Source organism: Hippichthys cyanospilos, chromosome 16 (genome assembly GCF_059441005.1).
Source record: "Hippichthys cyanospilos isolate Australia breed blue-spotted pipefish chromosome 16, RoL_Hcya_1.0, whole genome shotgun sequence".
Lineage (NCBI taxonomy): Eukaryota > Metazoa > Chordata > Actinopteri > Syngnathiformes > Syngnathidae > Hippichthys > Hippichthys cyanospilos.
The window spans coordinates 11,359,547-11,383,432 of record NC_142384.1 but is presented as its reverse complement, the minus strand read 5'-3'; the positions used below and the strand labels follow the sequence as shown (position 1 = coordinate 11,383,432).

The window sequence follows — 23,886 nt, the reverse complement described above, 5'->3', positions numbered from 1 at the left end:
TCGGTCTGATGCCATTGTGCAGATTTGAGACACACACACAGACACACACACATAGACGCACATGCTTAACAATGAAGGCAATACACTCAAAACAAGCAAAGCGGTTCCATAGGCATTAAATTATCTTTACAATGGAGACGGCAGTTTTGCCCAAAAGCGAAAGTGCGTTTGTGCGCATGTGTGTTTGGTGCTAAAATCTAACAAATAAATTGTCGTTAAAGATAGCAGACATTATGAGTCACCCACTTAAAAGTATCGATCGCTCGCCATAGAGCGACAAATAAAAAATGCAAGGAGGTAATATCAATTTTAAGAAGACGAATGAGGTCCCAGTGCTGCAAATGTGTCTTTTCTGCAAAACACTAACCCTACTGTCACAGACTAAGAAACGAAGCTTTGCTCCACAGTGTGTTCATGGTGGCTTCCTGTTCACACCAATGGGAAGCCCCCATCCACCATCCAGGGGGGTGCACAGGCTGCTTGCTATATGCTATTGGGTTACCAATGCTTCCCAGGGGTGCATTTGTCCCGAGGTGTCCATATGTGAAACACGGGGGATATGGAGGGCGAGGTTCAGGCGTAGGTCCAATTCAAGAACCCGCCCGCTTCAAAGGCGGCGTTGGTCTTTGAATCGCAACAATAGACCTGGAAAGCTCCCCTGCACGAGGCCTTGAAGTCAGACACCCTCCTGGCCGTTGACCCTCGCCGGCGGTTCTGACCCCACCCAGCTGATGACGCTTGTACTTTGATGGTGTAACAGAACCATCCGGGCCATATGGCGTGATCAGACATTACCTTGAAATTGAGGCGCTTGTGTGATATATAGGTGGGAACACGTAATAAGGTTATCTGGACTGGGCCACAAGGGCTTGACTTCTGCTGTCTGGCTTGTAATTGTGCATGTAACAGGTTCTGGTTCTCAGAAAAGCACAATGGAGGACATGAGGCCATTGTGTTGAATTAAATGACATCCAGATAGACCCAAAAGGAGGGAAAGCATTCGTCATAAATGCAATGCACCGCCACTTATGAGTGCCACATTTTGGTTTTTGGTTTTTCTTTACATTACATTTACATTTTCATTTGCCTCATAAGTTGGGACAATAATGCCTATGCAGTTTAGCAAGAAGTTTAGTATTTTATAAATGTTTAGACTCTTCAATGACACATGCTACAAATTTTCTGACTAGATTTTAGATTAGAATATTAAGAGAATTACCGATAAAGGAAAAATGCTGCACCTTGCCTCTAGGTGGTGGTAAAGAGCATCACAAAAAAATTCCGTTGTCGAGCGAATATTTTCAACACCGAACTTCCAACTTCAAACTGCTGTCTGTTCCTATGTGCCTGTTTCTTCCATATATGGCCACTTTTTTAATTTACGTAAATTGCCATTTTTCGTTTTCTACTCTCGTTTTCTTGATGGCAGTAATAAGCATTGCAAATGAATTCCTTGTCAAGCAAATGAAGAACATGCACATATTTCCTGTATTCGAGACGACACTTTAGTTTTAGAACTCTTGTTTTCCTTTAAAGTTCATTCTTCATCTGTAAACCGTGTTTGAAATTATACATAATATATCAATCCACATACTTAAATTGTTCTCTCCCTTCTTCGCATAAAACGCCTTTAAAAAACTGACATTATGTACAGAAGAGTCAATTTTATTCTAATGATTGTCGGAAGTTGTCACTTTACTTAATTTTCACTGTAGTTAGTATATCCCTGAGGCCTCCAATAGACACTTTAGATATGATAGAAGACATAAACTGGATGCTACGTTTGTGTATAATGTGTATGGTGGCTGAGAGGCAGGTGTCTCCTCTAATGGCTGCTATCAACCTCCCGCCATTCACACATTAACAAACACACACACAAACTTTCTTTCACGCACGCACGCGGAGTCTAAGATGATGATGAGGTTGTGAAAACGACAGAGAGAGGCGCACCACAGGCGGCCGATATCGATCCCAGTCGCATCTCTGCGACTCCATTTCCCTTCACGCGCATCCAATTACGCTGGACCGCGATGGATAAGCAGCTGGAGAGATGAGATGACACAAACACGTGCACACATTAACATCATAAAATTGCACCCCAATAATTTGCAAATTCAGAAGTTGTCTTCAGGGGCTGATAGAATGGGGCCATTTGGTGACATTTTCTTTTTTTTTGGAGTTTCTTTGTTCATAGTACATAGAAAAATGTTGTGCTGAAAACTTGAGGTTGAGATTTTGGTTTTGTTTTTCTTTGAAGGATTTTTTTTTAACTCCATACCTCTGGGAAACCCCACAAAGTTTTGCAGCGTAACGTTCCATTTTTTTCTGTATTTCGCTCTTCATCAAAAATAGCTTGAAAAATGATCCGACTCGGCTTCACTATCTACCACATCACTTATTGGTTTTTCATCCTTTTATCACTTTTCTTTGATAGGAAGAGTGTTATGATGAGGACCTGTCAACACCTTTTACCATTTCTTGATTACAATATTCTTGCTTCTGGTTTCTGATTAGCTCACCCTGCCGACAAATATGCCCCAAAAGAGCTTTCCTGTTCAAAACTCTGATGTACACTCAAAAAACCTGGCAAGTGTTCAAATCAATTAGAAAACAAAAGATATCACTTACTTGTTTGCTAAAGCCAAAATGGCAGCCGCCTTGCTAGCCAATTTAACTTGGCTGTTCAAATTTGACAATGGGTGCTTCTATAAATACTGATAATTTATTTAAGATATTAATACACTGCTAAACTACATGTCTGCGATCATCTGGCGAACTTAAATAAACTCTGATGTAACGTACGTGTTTTAACAGCTTGTAAACATTTGCTAATTAGCGGGATGCATTGTCATCTTTCATGACTTCCTTTGAATATTCTGCCACGATATCAGACAAAGATCTATCGAACCGTCTACATACGTTCATTGATTTAAAGACCTTTTTTAATCATCCATTCGTGTTTCTTGTGTGTTTTGGTGATCTTAAATGGGAATCACTGTCATAGGGACCAGCAGTGGTCAACATCTCAAACATGTGCTAGCAATCAAGTCTCCAACTTGTCACTTCCTTCCTCGTCATTTTCTCCGCTGTGATGAAGAACCGACGGGGAAAATCTGTCAAGCCTGCCCTCGGCCCATTACAGAGGTCACCTGGATTGGACTTGCAGACCAACAAGAACACAAGCTGGAGTGCAAAGGATGCGAAATGAGTGAGACACGCTGGGATTTCCACTGGACCTTCGCAAGGAAGGAAAGGCTCATGACTAATGGCTTGTTTACACTCTTTGGATCTTTTGACTCGCGTAATTTCTCCATGACTCGATCAATCAAAGATTCAATCAGCTTAAGTAAACATATTAATCGTTTTAAGGTTTTCCGAGGGGCATCTCGGGTCGAGTCTGGCCGCGGCATCCGAGCAGGAAGCGACGGGTTACCGTAACCGCCGACGTCTCGTTCCTTTCTGTGAACTACCAGATCGCTTAGCCCGGATTTCCTCAGAAGCTTCCCAGGCTTAAGATGGGGCCTCTATGTGGCTAACAAATTTTCGGAAGCTGAACTGTCACAGAAGGGTTTGTAATTCACGTTGTTGCGTTTAATGAGCTGATCTATTTGATAGTTCAGCCAAGCACAAAGCGCAAGGTTATGGTCTTGCTTGAGTTAGGAAGGAATGTACGACCCCTTTCACACTGTCTGTCCAAGTCGTCTGTTTTACTGACTCTTTTCCTTGTTCTGGTTGAAAATTGATACCTTTCACGGAATGTGGAATTGGCATCTATTTTATACTTGACACGGATGAATCCATAGCCCTTTTCACGCTGTCTGTCAATACCATTTTCTTTCCAGACTCTTTTCTTTGACGCGGATTTTCTGTGGGAAGGTTAATGAAAGTGAAAGGAAGGCATCACAAATTTCCTAGCTTCTTAATTAGTCTTTTGAGGTGTTGTACAGAGAAGAATGTCAGCCCCTTTCACGCTGCCTCTCCAAGCCAGCTTTTACAATACTTTTTACCCTTGTCATGAACGGTTCTTGAAAGAGTTTCTCACTGCTATTCAAAACATGTCTATTTTTTCTTGACGATGTCAAGTTTGTGTTTGTGAAAGATATCTCATGATCTCTTTACAGGATGTACAGCGCACCCAAATACTGCGGCAATCGTTTTCCTTTGGGTTTTGTGTGAAAGGCGCAGGTAGATGAATGCCTGTTACATCTGCAATGTGGCAATTTTATGGCAACTCAACACTACCTGGGTTCTTTCTCAGCCTGGGCGTAGTGTTGCACTCTTCTGAGTAGTCCTAAAATTGGATTCCGTCCTTCCTAAATGACAGTGAGATGATCTCCATCTCCGGGGATGCTCTCGCAGTCCAAAAATGGCAACTGAAATTGCATATTCGCACCTCACATGTAAACAGCGGCCAACCCACCAGCTGCCCCTCGGGCATCCACTCGGGACGAGGGGCGCAAATGACGGTAGGCCATCTACCCGTCAGCTCCACAAAGTCTTCTCGGCAGCTGAGGCTCGTCGGTGGTCCTCGATTGCAGAGCCTCTGCGGAGCCCGACATGCCGCCTTCCATCATTAACGGATTTACAAGGCAATCACAGAAATGTGGCGACGCGCCCAAATAAAAAATAAAACAGCTCTCTTGGAAAGTGGCAATCTTTCCACAGATTGCAGCAGGGGGGTGGAATGACACCTTGTAACATCTGGCTTGGGATCAAGCGGTAGAGCCCTGTTCGATCTAATAATTTGACCAAGCATGCATTTACTACAAGTCCTGTTAGCGAATTCCTTACCTGAAACCTTAAGCTTGAAGTCCTTCTTTATTTGTTACGTTATTTGTAAATGTTTTACCCAAACCTAACGATTTTTATGTAGTCTTAAAACTCTAAATTTATAACGCAAACTGTAGGTACAAACACTAGTTTCTAACTCTAACACTGGCTTGAGACATTTTTATGTTTTGTCCCATGCGGTTTTAATTTTAGTTGTAATCATACTCAAAACCTTCGTAACCCCTCGGTGTCAATCTCAAGTCGATTTGGGCCATTGATCTTGATATATCTAACGAATTGCACTAAGACACTTCAACACTAAGGGGCTGAAAATTACAATGCATTATCAAAACGGAGATTCAAAATGGCACCATGTGTTCATTCCTAACTGCTTGCAAAAAGGCGTATTTGATTGAAGTAAACTCAGATGTTTTGATTAAACATTTTCACAGAGGACCACAGAAATCAGGATAATTACTGTTGAGGATATCAAATTTGAGGATTTCAATGAGCAATGACTAAATGATGACTCCGTTATTAAATGTTAATTTTCAATTCATTTGATAATAAGTTATCTGTCAATAGCTTAATTTTCCTAGTTGGAAACCATAACCAAGGTTTGAAACCCTGCTTTTTTTAAAACTCTGGCTTAAAACCCCAGTCCTGCTTTCATCTGCCAACTGGCTGTAAACCCAAATCCTATTTTGAACCCCTAACCAAAGCTTGAAACCCTAACTAAGATTTGCTTAAATGCTTAGAACCCTACTTTGAGATGGTAGCTCTAGCTTGAAACCCTTTTGCCATTTTGAAACCCTACCCGTATTTGAGGACCCTTACCCTGACTCACATCTTGTAACTGGCTGTGTAGCAAGTTTGGGCCTTGTCCAGCAATTAGCCCGAGCCCCCTATGGGCCAGGCAGCGGCTGGCTGTTCTCAGGCACACCTCCTAATGGCATTCGCAGAACCATCTTTAAGAGTTAGCGCTCCTGCCGAGCTGGCCCGCGTACAAAACAAGGTGAGGGTACGCTTTAAAATTTACGGGGACTCTAATAAAGTCAGGCTGGCGAGTACGGAGAAGCTCTCTGCAGTAAAGCCTGGTCTCCTCCAGTTGCTCTGACCCAGAATGGTACCGGCCAAGTGGCGAAAAGACAAATGAAGCCCCAACTGTCAGCACGCTTCCCTCCTCACGACCCCCACACAACGCAGCGCGACAGCCGCTCCGCGTCTTGCGTCGGGTGCCGCCAAACACATGCCAGAGCGCGATGACACGATCCCGACAGGTAACTCCTGGCTGACGAACGCCGTATGTTACCGACACCGACCTCTCGCACAGGAAATGGTACACTTTGCGCTTTATTGGGCTTTCTATGTGTCTGTTCCGCTGTCTAAATAAGACATAAATCTTGAAAAATAGAAACGATAAAAACAGTTCTTGCTCTTGTTGTCTACTAAAACAGATTCTCAGGAATGGCTAATGCAGGATTGTACTCGTTTTAAATGAATTTCATTCCAACAGCGATGATTTACTAAATGTAGAATTAAAGTCATAATTACAGAAAATATTTGTATTAAAAAAAAAACGGAACCGGAACAAAAATACAAGGACTCCCTACTACTGTCCTCAAAGTGTTTTCACTAACAGTAGGCCTGCTAATGAAAATTTTGGTAAGATTATTCCGTACTTTGAGCCATGGTTGGTGGTCTTTTTGATGCCAGGAAGTGTCACAATTGATAAAAACTTTCCCAGTTGAATCTGGGCAATACTTCCATGCGTTGTTTGAATATTTTATATCCTCTTGGAAAAAATGAATTCGAGCCGACTTGTCAAAACTATCGAAGGTGAGAAGGAAAACAGTGACGGTAAACGGAGAAGCCAGACTGACGATCATGTGTCAAGATGCAAGCAGTGAAGATATTTTTGAGAAAATATTGTGAGCCTCCATCACAGACACACTGTGGTGAAAAATTACTTTTACCCAAGCTATATCTACATTTTTTGATGGTTCACTACTAGCTCTCATGCTAACAGCTGACTCCAAATTATCGATGTCCAACTGACCATAGTTCGATGAAAAGATAGTTACAATAAATGCAAATGACTATGGTTTTATCCAATGTCCTGTTGGGTGAAGCGAAGCAAAGCACCGAGCAAAGCAATTGTAGCTTTTTGTAATCGTCTGTGATTAAATTCAATTGGCATGTGCAGTCAAAATAAATATTGTGATTAATATGAGTTAATACATGATTGTGATTTTTTTCGTGGTATGTTCTAATGCTTTAACTTTGACAACCTTCGTAATAACATTGCAAAATGTAAATTACCTGCTTGCCTGCCTATGCTGTAATCTGTTAGCGTTAAAATTGATTTTAATCCAACAAGTGGTGGTTGCAGTTGGCATGTTTCCAGTTTTTCTCCAAAGCTGATCAGCCTATTGTCCAAAGAGCGCTCGTGTGGCCATTTTTACTCTGTCATAACCACAAGTTGCATGTTGGCATGTCTGCCACTTTTTTAATAAGCCAATTAGGTGAAGGTAGCCTCTAAAAGGCACCCAAAAAAGGGCTTGGAACCTCGCATCGGTGCTCTCGAGGCGCCTGAAATTCTCTGTGGCGTCCATAAAGCGGTTGGAATGTTGGAAAGAAAAAGGAAAAAGGTCCCTTCGGAACGTGATGCTGGATTGTGACATGGCTGCGTGCTGATTGCAATCTTATATGACACATTTGGAAACACTTGACAAATGGTGACTTTATTTTAATGACATACTGTTGAGTACATAAGTGTAGTGTAACTACGGCCATGTTGGAAAGGTTATTTTTGGATGAACAAGCCCGAATCAGCATTTGGAACCAGCTTTGGCGGCTTTATGTGTAATTTTCGCTTTAATGCGGATTATCATGTACGCAACGTTGGTTTTACAACTTTTGACGCGTGTCAGATTGCTCTCATTGACTTGCAGCTTCAGCTAGTTTTGTTGTTTATTTGCTGAAAAAGCATTTGGAATTATTTTTCTTTGGAGTCATTTTAGCAGCCTGACACTTATGAAGGTATCTGCACACTTAAGATTTCAGGGTCCCTGGTGAGTATGATGTATTATATTTTTTTTTAAAAAGTGTATTATTACATACACATCTGTCTGCGAGTCCCCAGATGGTTTTCTTGATGAAGTCAAATCAGGGATTAATTTAGGTGAATGCACAACTAGGGACAGACGAGACACAAATCCCACGAGAGCAAATGTCTCACGGGATTGAGTTTACAAGAACGAGACAAGATTTTAGTGGTCTTTACATCGCACGGACTGCCAGATATTAAGCTAGCGTGCAAATGTAAACATAAACAGTGAAAGCACTTTTGTTAGAGGTTCATTTTGAGCTACGGTAGTTTAGAAAATACAGCTCATGTTATGTGGTGGTTGGTGTATTTTTTTTTTTGTAATGTTTACAAACTGTCATTTCATTATTTTAACTGAAAAAGTAAAATATTGGCACATGGTGATTTGAAAGTAATCTATATTTATCCTGCATGGCTGCTTATATTGAGTATTTTGGTATTTGGATAAAAATAGAAACATTTTTCGTGATTCAAAAAACTTTTAAACACATTTTCATTTAATAACGAATGAACGAATTTTGTATTTTTTTTTTTGAGGAGCAACATTTTTAACTAAAACTAATTTTACACAGATTTTAGACTGTTCTTTCCAAGTGACGTGAAACCCATAAAAGACACGCTTGACTCGTCATGATACGTACCAAAGAGATCAGCACTGACTGCAACTGTGTCAGGATTTCGTCGTTAAAGTGTGCAGTTTTGATTTATATCTATTAAATTGTTCGATCCCCTCAAAGCTGGCAACAGTCGGCGTACACTAAAATATCAACGTAATTGAGTTTTATAGTGTGCTAAATTGGCAACGCCGTCTTGTTTACATTAGGAGTGGCGACTCATTTTGGACGGGAGGTTTAAACAGATTGTGGAGTAGAAAGTTTTCACTGTTGTTGCGACATACTTCCTGGAAGGACTTCAAAGTAAACACATCCAAAGGCGCTCATGTCCATACTTTATTTTAAAGCATTGGCTGGCCTCCTCACCACCTTTGGTGCCATGTTTTGCTGTCAAATGCATCCTTATCCAAAAAGCATCTTTTTGTTTTGTCAAAAAAAAACAAAAAAAAAACCACATAATTAACCTTTTATATTTTTCTGACACATAACAAGTAATATGAATACATTCCATCTAGGAAAGATGAAGGTAAACAAATCTCCCAAAGAAAAGAGAAGGTAAATAAATGGTGAATTAAAACATGTAAGATGGCTCCAAAGTCAAACGTAATCCAATTTTGGAGGTATCATGAATGCGATTATAACTAATCCCCCAACTGCGCTGTCGGATCCAATGACAGCGATGCGCTTGAAGTCATATTGATCCCTTTGTTGGATGAGCCCGATTGGTTCATCTTTGCTCAATCCCGACCTCCACGACCCCCTTCGATCCCATTCATTTAAGTGTTTCCATAACCCCCACCACCCACCTTTCCCTCTGTCCATTGGACGGCGTTCCGTGACCATAATTCCCGCCGACAGCACCTTTGTTCCTCTCCATCAGCTGTTTAAGTGTTTTGCCTTTCCTGGATTCCGGCACCATCCAGAGTGCCTCTTACGGGGTGGGTTCAATTCTTCCCCTTATTGTATTATGTGCCCTCTCCATTAGATTTTTGGAGGGCGGGGAACACAACAGGTCTCATCAGTCTGGGAATCTGCTACTCTATTTACTTCACTATTACCATTTTTTATTGTACTTTTATGAACTGTCAGTCGGACGTCTGCTGCAGCTGTCATGTCATTAATTTTTTTTTTGACATTTACTCCCATCTGAAGCCTCTATAAAAATATCTTTCAGGAAAAAAAACTATTTTTCTGCTGTAAAAGTGTGAAATGTCTGCATAAATCACTCTCACATCCATGTGGGAGTTGTTTTTGGGAAGAGAGAGGGGGTGCAAAATTCACCAAAAGCCTGGTCAGGTTATATTGCGCTGAGAAAAACTGAAATTGAAAGAATGCCTGCACCTGCATTAGGGACGTAAAATGAAATTCAAAATCAATATCCCGCTCGTATTTAATGTCGCTGTTAAGTGAAAATAAGTGTCTTCTACATTTGACACGCCACAGAGACGCACGCAGCTGCCAACTGTCTATCAAAAGCTGCTTCTCTGACCTGGAAAATTGAATGCTACTTACCCTTGCATTTTTCCTGGGCCTACACATAACTACATTTTTTTTTTATCCGCAAAAATGTATTTGCTTAAAGCCTCTGGTGGATGGAATATATCCCGCTGCGTCATTACAGGGATTCTCCCTGTGGCTACAATGAGGCGCTCAAAAGTAGCTAAACCAGTACAAAGTCATGTCGGACTAAAATAAAATCATCTACCTTGGTTCTTCACCTTCCCATCCATGACATTGACGCCCTCAAAGCTTGTCAGTGACAACATTTTTTTGCTACATTGGCTTGTGAGTCCGTCATTCAAAATGAGTCTAATTCTTCCTCTGATTTTGAGATTTTGACGAACGTGTGATACTGTATCTGATTTCAAATTAATCAGATTTGGAGAGACATCAGTCGGAATGAAAATTCCTCTAAATGCTTGAAGGGGGTGGCAAGCTATGGTCGTAAGTCCGTAAGTCCCATTTCATGAAATAGAAAATAATTTCTGATTTTATTATAATTCACGGACTGAAATTCTTTTACTATCCCAGTCAAAGTTTCCCCCGTAACTTCCCTGCTGTTGGCCCAGGATGATGCTAGGCTGACCGCTGATGGGTTGCTTCGAGCTCAGTTTCTTCATCTTGCCTTTCTCGTCCACCCTCAGCTGTGTGTAGCCGTCTTTGGACCTCCAGGTGGCGCACAAACAGCCAGGAGCTTGAAATATCCACATTCATTCCTTCAGTGTGGTTGCGATTAATGAAAACACCAACTTTGGTCGAATTCTTTTCGATGAGAAAGGTAAAAGCCAACATAGCCGCCGGTGCGGCCAGATACAAAAGGGATGGTCCCTTCAGTGGTATCTGTGATTGCTCTGTTAAAGAAAAAGCAAAGCGAAAACCATTCCTAGTATAAGCTAGTTTTACATTTATGATGCAATTGCATCTATAAAGCTACAGAGGCACGTTATGAGGGGGGTTGGGGTCGCCTCGGTTACCTCAAGCAGACGGTCGCTGCTGTAAAGATTGTTCTTTTACTATTCAATTTCACATAATCTTTGATGCTCAGCCTTGGGAAGAGGAGGACTCTGTCTTTCAGCTCTGCACATACCACAGTTAAGGCATCAAGTGTCACTAGAATAAAAACAGATTTGGGTTTTCGGCCCACGCCACTAGGACATACCTTGGGGAAGTGCAGAGCTTGATGCAAGCATCGTCACCAGAACCAAGAATATCTCCATCTGAATTGATTAAAACAAAAAAAGTCTATCTCTGTACCGCTAGCAATTGTGTTGCAGTATTCTTGATGGAATCTTGTCAAGCGCTTCAAGTCACTGAAGGCAGCCACACCGTTGTTTAGGCAGGGTGCATCGGCTCACCTCGAGCTCGGAGCGTAGCGATTCGGGTGGATGCCGTGGAGATTCGCCCCGAGAGCCTGCGCTCGCTTTTTAATCACAGCCGGGGAAAGCATCACAAAGCAGTCCTCGACCACAAGTCCGCAAAGTAGTCACAAGAGTTAGCAAAGCCTTTGTGTGCAAAACTTTGCTTCAAAGCCCTCGTTAGCGATTAGACACTCATTAGCTTTGAGACTCATACTAGTGATGAAAAGCTCAATGTGCTGAACGTTTGCGGGCCCCTGCAGAAGCGACGGAGGCCGTGCTGGAGAGTCAAATAACTTTGTTACGCAGCGTACTTATTTAAATGCACTACACATTCCAAGGGTTCATGGATTGTTTGGGATTTGAACGTCTATACGCATTCTTGTTTAACTCGAATAATTGCATGGTTTCCAGTCAACACAATGATATAACTGGCAATAAATGGCAATAATTATTGAAAATGTTATTCTCTTTCGTAATAGCTGTATTGAAAGTATTTATAGCTATTCTAAACATGTTGTCAACCAATCGTCCAGCATTCTGCCACTTTTGCAAAACATCGATTTCATGATTGAGCACATTGTCAAAGCTTTGATTGTCTTCATCTTGCTTTATTTGGAACATTTTTAAAAACGACTCACAAAACCTCTTGAGCGGCTTTGTATTATAAACCCGTGTGCACTGTCTTATCCATCCTTTGATCCTAACATCGGGCATTTTACATCAAAGGGAAAGCGTTGAAAGAAAGGAAGCTGAAATTTCACCCGGATGGTGACATCATGTCAAAGTTTGAATGGCAGGGCCAATTTAGTTATTACACATATAGGAAAGTGACACTCGTAAAAAATATTTTTCCCAAAAATGGTGCAGTCCCAAAGTTTGCGAAACATCAGCCTTGTCTCCGACTTAAAATCCCTCCGACTTCTTTTGCCGGATATCCTTGAATTCCAATAGGATTCTTAACTCAGATTGAAGCAAGTGCCGCTTGTAAATGTTGCCCTGCAAGTGAAATAAATGAAGCGCATCATCGTGCATTGAAGTGGAGTGTATATAATAGGCAGGGACATGCCCTATTAAGGTAAGTGTGCATGGCAGTAAAAGGTGAACTGGAACCCTCTGAAGACATGAAATTCACCGGCCACACAAAAGGAATTGCGATTAAAATCTCCCCACGTGTTATTTCAATCAAATACCTTCCGCGTCGTAAACGTCAAATCAGGCCCCCAAGATTGGCCTTTGATAGATTAGCGTCAGCGACTAACCGCGAGGCTCACCGCGGAGGCTCTTTCAACTGGCGCGGCGGTCGATCCGCGCCTCGAGTAGTGGAGAAAAAGTATTTACTGGAATTGGAAAAACAGCAGAGACCAAGCAGCTGCTTTGCCGGGATGTGTGCCAGACATTGTCCTGCAGACACAAAAGCCAGCGTGAAAACAAGACCGTTGCAATCAATAGACATAATCTACGCGGTCCAAAAAAGTCCATGGGGGGGCGGAGTCTTGCATGCAAAACGGTTATGCAATGTTTGTCGTGCTTAATGTTATAGCTATAGCTGTTGGAAAATCCACCAAATTAAAAAAAAAAAGTCCATTGCAATTGTTATCCATCTTCTCATTTAATTAATTCATGCTGTTGCTCAACTCGCAAAACAGGAATAGAAATATTAATACAAGTAAAAATATATACTGTAATACATATAAAACAGAAATCAACACAACTTGAAATAATCTTCAAAGTCATTTAAAGTCCAATAAAATATTTTCATTGCATTATTTAAGAACAAGCAAAATATGATTAAATATGATCATTTTTTTTTTCTTCTTCCATGTGATGTATTATTTCTATTATTTGTAATGGACCCAAAGCTAAAATGAACACAATGCCGTATGATTTACAAGCCCCGTGGATTGTGGCGTAGCCCTCCGCCCAGGCGGCCAGCGGCAGGGGCCAGCGGCGACTGATGTACTGCCTTGTTCATCAAACACAAGCTGATTAAATTAGCCGGCGGATTTACAGCGCGCGCTTCCGCTCCTTTCTTCGCCGTCTGCTCGCCCGGTATGTAACTCAAGACAACATGAAGTCTACATCTTTATTTAGCATGCAGGGTTACGGCACCAAGTGTAGATCTCAAGTGAAGCAAAGGGGAAGCTTCATTATTAGTTTAGGGAGCAAGATGACGATAATAAAAGAAGCATAAAAAAATATAATGACCCCGCGTCCAATCTCATTGTGTTCTGGGGTGCCGGCCAGCGGCGGCGGTGTGTTCCAGACCACATGGCTTGTTTTGTGGAAAGATGTAAAATGGTGCATTTTGGAGACCGGAAAGCAAGCTATGACTTCCAAATTCTCATTTTTTTCCGGTTCATCTTTAAAGTGTTCAACATGTCTTATCCGTGATGTCATCACTACTTTGAGTGTTGATACTATAGGCCTGTGCTTCTCAAAGACATTTTGCCAAGCCCCCCTAGAAAACCTTTTGCCCCCCCCCCCCACACACTTGACGTACTGCCTAGAAATAATCATATAAGTATACCCCAACCTGCATCCTTTTTAACATTAACAGAAGGAAAAATCAGTACAAATCAACTTTCAACTACTGTTCATTATTGTACACGGCATTTACACAGGTTACAGCTTAGTCTAAAACAGAAAAAAAATAACCAAGTGCATCAAAGTGCCTAAAATATTAAAAAAAAAAAAAATTCACATGACAAAAAAAGCCTTTTCCCCAGGTGTCTGCAAGCTCTGCAGGAGCTTGAAAATGAACCTAATCATTTGAATCAGGTTTGTTTAAGAGTGCAGCATCGAAAACATGCAGGATTGCGGAACTTGTGCACTTTGTAGAAAATAGGATGGTAAAACGAACCAACACTTCATATTTTGAACTTGCTCATAAGTCAAAACAAGAAATGATTCATAAATAGTCATTCTAATTCTAAAAATACATTCACAAAAACCGCTTTTAGTCATATTTTTATAACTGACAACTACAACAGTTGACCGTTGCTATTGGTGTGGTTTGTCCCCTCGGATGAGGCCAGGAAGCCTCTTAGTTTTTCTCAATCCGGCGCGTAGAAGCCGCCATCCCCTCCGCCCCGGCGTGAACACAATTACGTCTGCTGTAATGAAATCACAGCGCAGTGTCCTGGCTAATGGAGGCGCCGGTGAGCGAGGTCAACGAGTGGACGCCGCAGCTGGCTGCTAGTCTTTTTTTTTTTTTTAACGAGAGCACCTGTGTGCATTTCCTCGGTGAAACGGCGTGGACACTGAGGGAGACGCATGTCAAGATGACATTCACACATTTACTTATTGAGAAAAAGCCATCTCATCATTGTAAAATATTTATGAGACGCACCCATTACAAGATGGGATTACTGTCTGCAAAATAGACACTCATATCCTGCGCATATGCCTACAGGGATCCAATTAGCTACAGTAGCTAACCACTCATGTCTGTTGACCTATTGTATATCTATCTATTTAATGTACATTATCTACTAAAATTAGTGAATAGATCAATCCGAACCAACCAAACCGCGAGGGTCCTGTATTTTCATGAAAAAAATTAGCCTGCAATATTATTGTACAAAAACATATGATTGTCTCAAACAGCACAAATATTAGCTGTTCAGTGAGAGGGATTAAATAATACATGACTATTAAGTACTGATTAAATGGGGCAATTATGGCCCTTCAAACATTGACCAAAAACAATCGGCCAAAGAGCCGATGTTTGACAGTTATTTCAATTTTTTACCATAAAAAGCAGTTGCCAGTAACACCGGTGTTATTATTTACTACACGTAAATCAATACCATAAGCATGTATCCTTAAATATAGAATATGAAATTTGTTGATGATGCAGTCTGCGGACCTGACATCCAAAATAAAGCAAATCTTAATTTTTTACAAGCAATGATACTGAAATTGTTAAAAAAAAAATGACTATCATTTTAACACAACAGAGTCAGTATCTTCAAAAAAAAAGCAAAAAACATAGTGCTACATAAAATAAGCTACTAGAAACCCTAAAGTTTATGACCAAGAGTGAACAAATGCTTTTTTTATTCATTAAAATCTGTTTTTTAATTAATTGTTTGGATAATCTGTAATCTCTTTTCTAATTTGTTGCCCTTTTTTTGCATCGGCAAAATAGATGTTGTTTACTGTAAGCATAAGGCAATCAAACTGAAAGATCTACGCATACATTGTAGCTACCTCAGTCAATTTTATCTTCAACTGTTTTATCTGTCTATTAATATAGTATCGCTTGTACCTCCTCTGGCCTACCTTTAAAACAGGTCTCAATATGTCCATTGAATCTTTTGTATCTACCAGCAAGCACAATAGATACTTGATTTTTGCCTTCTATAGAACATTTTTCTGACTACACATATCCATATTTACACCCGCCTCAATTGTCATTTCAATGGACTATACATCCAGTAATATCAAGAGATGTCACCGTATATTTAATCAAGGGAAGGTATTCTCGCGAGCCGGCAACCTCTCGCGGATGAGACAAGAGGTACTCGGTACTCACGGCGCACAGAGCCGCTCCTCGGTCCGCGTGGGTGCTGGAGTGGCTGCCCGAGCGCCACCATAAATCAAACGGGTAATGAAAAGGCAGGGAGTGGATTAATGAAGCTGAGGATGACTCACGTGAAGGTCACTTTGTGTACTACACCTCAGAATGCCGGATGAATGGTGTTGCTTTATGATTGGGAATGAGGCCTGCTTGGATTTGCTTGTTTTGTAGTGTTGTACAATGATGACTGCAAATCGCAAACTGTTCCTTCCACTGAGGATGCAAACTTCAAAATGAGACTGCTAAAGTATCCCAAGAGGTTTGTAGGTTAAAGTATGTCATTGAATCCAAATGTTTTTGTGTGTACAATATTACTTTAAGTACCTAAAATAACCATTTAGTTGAGTAATACAGTCGGACTACCTTAGTGCTTAGTTAATTTAGTGCCGGATGTTTTTAGACTTTCATTTGGCCGAATACTGAAAGAAATTTGAAAAAAAAAAATGTAAATACACTATACTGTAAGTACCTGTTCTTAAATGTCTGTTAAAATAATGTATAAAATACCTCTTTGCGATGGATTGAGTTAATAAAGATGTTTGTATTCAACTAAGATTGCTTTGAATCCCCCAACAAAAATCCCCAAATTTGGACATGTTAAAATCAAACTAGCATAACTGCCTCAAAATATGCAAAAGTTAAAAAGGCAACTATCTTAAAATCGATAAAGGTTGCTTGAATTTAAATAAGATTACTGAAAATCCCCCCAAATTCTTTAAATTAACTATACGACAACCATAAGTCTCTTCCAAAGGTCTCACAGGTTCAAATAAGACGACTGTAAATTCCTCAAAAGATGCGCAGGTTAAAACCAGACTACCGTAAATCCCACAAAAGTTGCAGGAGTTGAAATGAAACTATCATAAATCCCCAGAAGTTGCACAAATTACAAGTATGTGTCAACAGATTCAAACCATAGTTCTTGGTCCGTATGGAAACTCGTCCCGCTGGATCGCTTACAACGGACAATGTGTTTATCATCCACTTTTATGACTGCAGCGTTTGTATCGAAAACACAATTCTGCCTTGCACCAAACCCTCCACTGGTGGAGCATAAAAAAATTTAAAAAATGGATCGCGGCCTGACATTTGCCACAAATCAAACCCTTTTTGAGAAGAAAAAAAAGCATTTCGGCTCAACTTGTTTTTTGGCCATCAGTTTCCTGCTGCGTGTTGTTGTTGCTTTAAAGTGCTAGTTTAACTCCAACAATAAAAATCCACCAGTGTTTATGTTGCTTTTTTTTTTCTCCTCTTTCTTTAATGGCTCCCAATAAACTTCAATGCGGCGGAAACAAGACCCCCGAGTGTAAGGCTAGTTATGAACTCCTATTGGACAGCGGACAGTCCCGACGCTATCAAAGTGTTTTTATCCGACCAGCCAGGCTGCATCTGCTCATTTCTAATCATTTTCAGGCCTGTTCCTGGATTATTATTAACTTGCAAATTTTCGTAAATCTCCGGAATGAAAGCTTAGCTTCCATTTGGTTTCCTAAAGGCGCTTGGCATCCAAGACTCTGAGGGCTTTGTTCGCAATGGAAAATTGAATTGCAAATCTTGGCTGCACAACCTGCGGTCAGATATGTGGAACTAAAAAATAAATGCAAAAAAGAAAAATGTGATACTCGAGAAGATTAAAGGGAAAAAATGAATGCAAAATGGTGTCGTTGTGAATTGATCGCATGTAATCGCTCAAGAGGCTTTACAAACTAAATAGCAAAGTGGACAGCAAATATTCCGCTACTAGATATCTATTTTTTTTTTTTTTAATAGAAGACTCGTTGAAGGACTACTGTCTATCTCCTTTTTCTTTCAAAAAAAATCTTGCTGTGATCCTTATTTGGAACAGGTTTGCAATTCCTTTTTGATATTTTCTGCATTATATTTACTCATAAATTTATTTCACTTTTTAACTGTCTTCATCATATAGTTCCACAATTTATTCAAATAGAATCCCAGATAAAAGATATCTAAAAAACAGATTCAGTGACAGCTATTTTCTCACTCAACCTCATATGTACAAAAAAATACTGTAAGGTACCTACCATTGAATGTCTAAATTAAATATGAATACATCTTCAGTATTAAATGAGTTTAAACAATTGCTGACTGCAGTCCTCGTCAATCCCGAGTCTAGTTTTGTTTGTTTTAATAGTCTTGAAATTGGGTTCTCATCAGGCACGTGTTTTTTTCCATGGCAAAAAAAAAAAGCAATAACAGAAGCGCAATGTTGGTTTTCTTACATCGTCATTTATGACATCGCTCATTTTTTGTGGCCTAAATCTAAAACCAGAAATGTGGTTCTCATTGCACACAGAACAGCTACTGTATTATTTTCTCTGATGAGAAATAATAATTCCTATTATTCTGTCTGTGTTTTGAGACAGTCTCAACACCAACCTTTCTCCATTTATTCAAATGTAGTCAGACCAAGAAAAGGTTTTCTTCCGCTTATAACGCGGCTTTGTTTCGCGCTATCTTAATCTAAGACCACGAATTTGCATTAAAAGTTCTCTAAGCCACTTAGTGGCATGCTAATTCTCCTGACAGACGTGTTAAGGGCCTCACACAGGCGTGGATTTGTGACGGAACACCAGAGGACATGACAGAAAAAGGAAGAGAATTCACAAATTCACCCACAGTATGATTCCACCCGGCTGGATTAGCTTTCAAGCCTAATTAGTGGCTGTCGAGACTTTTTCCCCAGGTTTTGATGGATGATTCCATGTGGGAGTTACTGTGACACATTTCGCCGCGACTCTGTATTATCTTCTGCGTCCAGTTCCTCCAGCTCCAAAACGTTACCTGAGATGTGAGCCCGACTTGTCAGCATGTGGTGAGCCGCCACTTGCTTCGTGGGCCGGCAAAACAGTTCCCCGTGACTTTCGTGTCGGTTTTTTGCAGCCTCCCACATCTTCATAGCCGAAACTTTGATTGATGAGTTTGGAGTCACCCCTGTTTTTTTTTCGGGGGTCGTCTCAAGTTTGCGGACGTCCCCCTGGGTCGAATTTGCCATATCCTGTAAGAGTAGATTTTGCTCAGGCAGATGTTTACATTTTAAATGTACATGAATGGAAGTACAGGTGTGATAGCGCGACAAGCATTTGAGCAGCAGCATTATGGAACTCGACAGAGAACAGCTCTACGTTCTACATTCATCTTCCACTTTCAATCAAAGATGTCACGACAGTAATATCGTTGAGCCACAGCAATTTTGAGCAACTGGACTCACCAGAAGAATAATGCTTGACTAGTTCTTGTCAGAAGAAACAATATGGACCTTCTGGAGGCGTCTTTACTGATAGTGTCATAATACTTGAGACCTGAGACCACATTTTGAAGTTTTTGCTTATGTATGGGACTAAACTCCCAGAAGACATCATCTTGTCTTGGTCTCTGACAAGCCAGACTCGAGAATTTCCATCAAGATTAGCATTGATCCGCTTCTCAACTTCATTCATGGGGTAATCAGCCAACCGGAATTAACACCGGGGAATCCAGTGTTGTCTTTCTGAGATGGATCTTTGGAAAGAAGACCAACCTAAATTGGTGCTTTTTTAACAGATACATATCATAGTTTGGCCATAGCATATACCAAAACTGTTGTCTCTTTTGGTCTTCATTTTTAACGTGTAATTTTTGAACGTGAAATGTACCGTGTACCAATTTAGTAGAAAAAGCTTCGTAAGATTTTAGAATGAACACATTCATTTAGTAGTTAGTTGATGTTCATCAGACATTATTAGCACTTTGAGCTTCCCAAAAGAAAGAAAAAAAATGTTATCAACTTCCCAAAACCTACAAAGGCCATATTAGCCAACAATCTAACCAGTCACTCCATACAATCTAACTTTTAAGTACTGTGTTCAAATTATAGCCAGGATGAAACGTTCCCAGTCTGCTAAGCAAAAAGACGAAGAAAAACAGGAAGTCATTGACCTCATAGCAGCTAACAGGTTTACTCATGGCCTATTGTTGAAAGAAGCTTTTTGAAAACAAGTACGACACTTTATGTTGATTATTTTTTGTGAGCAAATATTTATTAATAATTAATTATTTTATTTTTGTGAACTGCTCTGTACTGTAACTCCAAAACAGGAAGTTGTTTTTTTTAATATTTTTTGTGGACAAATATTTATTTATATATTTTTGTAGAAAAGATCACTTTATATTGATTATTTTTTGTGTAAAAATATTAATAATTTATCTTTTTAAATGATTTCTTTTATGGTCCAAAAGAGGAAATTTTACGTAGATGTTTTTTTAAATTTTATTTTATTTTATTTTTTTAGACCAATACAAATGTTGTTTGAAAGGGTTTAAAGTTTCATAAATCAGACACCGGCAGGTTTTAAGTCTTTTTTTTTCCAACCCAAAAATGCTTTGCACTGTTTCACGGATACTTGGCTGTATTCATATTTCTCTGGGGGTACATCACTGAAAAAAGATTAAGAGCCAATGACCTAGGTACTCTAACAAGTTTTTGGGCTAGAAATAACGAGCGATGATCAGAAAAACATTTTACGTTCTTTAAAAAGCTTTAGGAGTTTTTGTGTGAATTAATGAGAAGGTAGAGAACAGTTGTAGTCAGCGGTCATGCAGCAGCCTTTTGGGTCCACTGGAAGGTCTTTGGAGACTTGCTGGATCAGCGATGTACACTATAGGCATTTAGAAAGATGAGACGCAGCATTTTCTCGCACGGAATACAAAATATTTACTTCCGAGAGAGACAAGTTTCTTTCAAAGTTTCCTCGCGTAGACTCGTGTTCTGGTTCTCCCTCTAATGGATCCCGCAGTCCACCTCAACTTTAATCACCACTTTATCTCATTAAGAGTCAGCAAACAGCGGTCAGCAGAGAATTGGGGGCACAGAGTGACTTATGAAATATCAGGGCAACAGTACGGAAACGCGGTTTTATCCCGCAGTAATTATCCGTTACAAGTGTCCCGTCTGGTCTGTGTGGCATTTTGACTAATGGCTCCTCCGGAGCAAATTGATGTTGCAAAGTAGGAATCAATCAAAGGCTGCATCCCATTTAAGTGGCTCCATGCTACGCGCTGTGCGGCTATCGTAAAGCGCTCTCCCTGCTGAGCGTGTTTTTCAGAGAACGATTTTCAAAAGGCGTGGGGTCAGCAACCGCTAATGAACAAAGCCTAGCGATATTGCTAACATGCGTGCTTGTGCGCTGTTTCTAATGAGCTCACGTCAACAACGCGGATGGGTCTTCGCTTGGGTGACGGTATATTTTCGGTAAACACCCCCCACCCGCAAGTCCGTATAAGTTAGGAGGAGGCAGGCCTCCTGTAAGTAAGAGTGACAAGTTGGTGGGGGTGAAGGGAGACAAATGACTATTGGTTAAGCACAAATAAATGCCTTGCTTGTTAGGCAAAACTGCAAACATTTGACTTTGATTTGACGAGCAAGCACATATCCAGATGTCTGCTTTTCTTTTTTTTCTTTTTTTCGACAAGCTTTCATTATGGGATCAATGCAGTCTGACGGAAACTGATGATTTAGCCAAGAAAGCCTGTGTGTTTTTGTTCAAGTGCAAAGGGAGGGCAGCCATGACAAACAAAAGATCCATGAGCCCTCCAGCAGCCTCTTTCATCTACTTTTATAAGGAGGATTGTTGTGTAAAGTTGGATTTACACATGACATCAGGACACAAAACGATGTTAAAAGTTATTTAAAACATTTCTCATAACACAGTGGTTCTCCATTGGGGGTACATGATGGCACCCCAAGGAGTACATGAGATTTAACATGGTTTCTCCGGATAAATCTACTTTGCAGTGTTCTTTTCAAACTAAGAGCAAATTAATTGGAACGTAAAACGACTTAGTTCTAAATTGTCTTTTAAGGACTCCTTGGCACATATTTTGTGAAGTTATATGCAGTAGCACATTGTCATAAATTGTTACACAGTCTAACTTCTGGAGTGGCTGGAGAAAATATGCCTAGTAATACCACTACGAATTTAGGATTGCACAACACTGTTAGAAAATGCTTTTCTTTTTGTTTGTTTTTTTTCATCCAAACTAAAAGCGATTCTTTGTAAACAACTTATTTTGAATCACCACAAAGGAATCTGTCGCAATCTGAATAATTACATCTGAGAGGCTGAAATTGGTGGATTGGTACAATTTCAAATTAAATGTCTCTAAACAATTTCTAAATTATGAAAATAGCTGTTGATTAATTCGATATTGATCAGTTGTCGATTAATTATTAAATTTTACCACCTCAAGTACTGGCCCATCCCTATAATTACCGTATTTTCCGCACTATAAGGCGCACTGGAGTATAAGGCGCACCCTCAATTGATGACATATTTTAAAACATTTTCATTCACAATATAGTAATACTCAAAGTAATAACGCATAAATAAAAATAATAAAAGCTTACTTTATCAATTCATTCCCCATCTACGGATCCCAATCTCAATATTGATCCATATATAAGGCGCACCTTCAGCTTTTTTTTCCAAATATAAGGCTTTTAGGTGAGCCTTATAGTGCGGAAAATACGGTACTAAAAATGTAACATTTTGAAGAAAACTATGCAGTTACCCACGTAGCCTTGGCGGTAAAAACCAAACCAAATTTTGCTGGCTCTATTAAACTACAAACTCATCCGCAGTATATACTATAAATGAAGAAGAATATTGAGTGTATGCGGTTCACATCATCTGTTTCCAATGAATACATCAGCATGGGTCATCTGTAACGCTTTATAACCGCTCCAGTATTCTCTCAGCACTAAGGTTTTGTTCATAAAACCCCAAAAGTCATTTATCACCAACTCATCATCATAAATATGTTTTAAATGTCTACATCTGAAGGATCCGAGTGTAGCGTTTACTCGTCGGACACTTTATTAGGTACACCTGCAACAAGAGAAAATCCGTTGCCGCCACAAGACTTGGCTTTTTAAAAGCAGAAAAATATTTAGTTGCAATATGTTTATGATTGTGCTAGTAGTTGGCAGAGTCAACACAACATTGTTTAAGTCCATGTTCATGCGTTGGGAGCTTTGCCACTTATAGTTTCCACTTTCATGTGCCATAAATCGGAATAGGCTGCTAAATTTGTCACACTAAAAAAAAATATAAAACATTGACATATGCTTGCTGTATAATGTTGTGTGCTTCCATATTAATATTCCACGGGACCACACCACTTTTCGTTTTCCAAATGTATTTGACATGAATTATGGGCCTGTGAAACTGCGTTCTCAAAAACAAACCGGAATTCATAAGAAAGAAGTTTTTCTTTTCCTCTTTTGTTGTTTGTTTCTTTTTTAAATGTTTGTTTGTCTAACACTATTGGGTCTTTCCAAAATGTTAGTCAATTTTTTTTATATTGTGTATCATTTCCTGTTAAATCTGCTATAAAATTGGTTGAGAATATTCAAAATTAGCACCAGCAGAACCCCAGCGTCATTTTTCAAGCATATTTTGATGAATTGTGTAAGTTACACTATTGGTAAAGTGTCCCTCAAAATACTCTGAAAAAATGCTAAATGGCTTGTAGAAAGGTGGGAGTACTTTGGGATACAAGAGGCTTATGTTTACCTCCAAAAAGTGATTTTCTGCGTGTCGGTGCACAGGCAGGTCAGCGAGCTAAATGAAAGCATGTGTGCTTGTTGTTGTAGGGCACGCTTCAAGTGCGACAGCGTTTCACGCAGCTGGACGCCATCGCGCCTCTTGCTCTTTCTTCCGAGCTCGCGTTTTGTGTCTTCTGTACAACTCGCCACTAATGATGTGTCACTATTGAGAAACGCAATGCTGTTTTCTTCAACATGTGACATAGACAGGATTCTTTTCTTATTACAATATTTTACAATAATAAAATTCCTGCAAAATGTTAAAAGTGATGATGATATGACCCTTAACTGTAAAATTTTTCACAAGTTTTTAAATGTCGATTCTAATAAAAAACAAAGATGTAGGTAAA

At 39.9% G+C, this 23,886-nt stretch overlaps 2 long non-coding RNA genes across 4 annotated transcripts in view; one reads left to right on the top strand and one right to left on the bottom strand.

The window, feature by feature from the left end:
* Positions 1-23,886, top strand: part of LOC148410572 (uncharacterized) — a 153,593-nt gene that overhangs the window by 96,088 nt on the left and 33,619 nt on the right. The window lies entirely within an intron of this gene.
* LOC148410574 (uncharacterized) lies at positions 10,456-11,480 on the bottom strand. Its single transcript, XR_015868210.1, has 4 exons — positions 11,349-11,480; positions 11,153-11,210; positions 10,968-11,070; positions 10,456-10,844 (listed from the first exon to the last, which is right to left on the bottom strand). It is a non-coding gene; the product is annotated as an uncharacterized LOC148410574 (long non-coding RNA).